This window comes from Triticum dicoccoides, chromosome 5B, assembly GCF_002162155.2.
Source record: "Triticum dicoccoides isolate Atlit2015 ecotype Zavitan chromosome 5B, WEW_v2.0, whole genome shotgun sequence".
In the NCBI taxonomy this organism is placed as follows: Eukaryota; Viridiplantae; Streptophyta; class Magnoliopsida; order Poales; family Poaceae; genus Triticum; species Triticum dicoccoides.
The window spans coordinates 683,980,683-683,981,352 of record NC_041389.1 but is presented as its reverse complement, the minus strand read 5'-3'; positions in this window follow the sequence as shown (position 1 = coordinate 683,981,352).

Genomic DNA, 670 nt, shown 5'->3' with positions numbered 1-670 from the left:
TAGAATGCATTCAACACTTAAAAAATATACCCGAATGATTATATAGCATGCAGATCACGGTAGTTTACCATAAAGTATTGTTGTCTGGCAACTTGAAATATCTCTTCTCTATACTTCTTTCATAATAAGTGTCGTGGTTTCAGTTTAGTTTAAATTTGAACTGAAATCACGACACTCATTGAACGCAGGGAGTACTTGTTAGCAAAAAGCAGTAGCATAAAGAGGTTGAAAAAACATGCCCGCGTCGCTACTGGCGGCGGCTCGGGAGGAACCCTAGCCGCAGCCACCGCCACTCCCCTCCCCTGCTTCCTCCTCCCTCACCGTCGCTGGAGGACGCCGGCGGGCTAAGCCCGGCCGGCAGACGGCGGCGGCGGGGCGATTCTTCGCCCTGATTTGCGCTCTCGCGATAGGGGGGGTTCGGCTCGTCCGCGGCCTCTGTGCGGCGTGGCATCGCCGGCGCCGGCGAGCCTCCTTCGTGCCGCTTGGTGGCTCTCGTCCGGCAGGTCTCGGTGGGGTGGCGGCCTCCTTTTTCTCCTGTGCAAGCTCGTCCGGGTGCTCGTCGTCGGATGTGGCGGCTTGCCGGATCTGGCCAGCTCCGGCCGGTTCTGGTCCCATCGGGAGGCTGCCCTGGCTGCGGACGTTGGTCTTCGGCGTGGATGCAGTGTGTGTG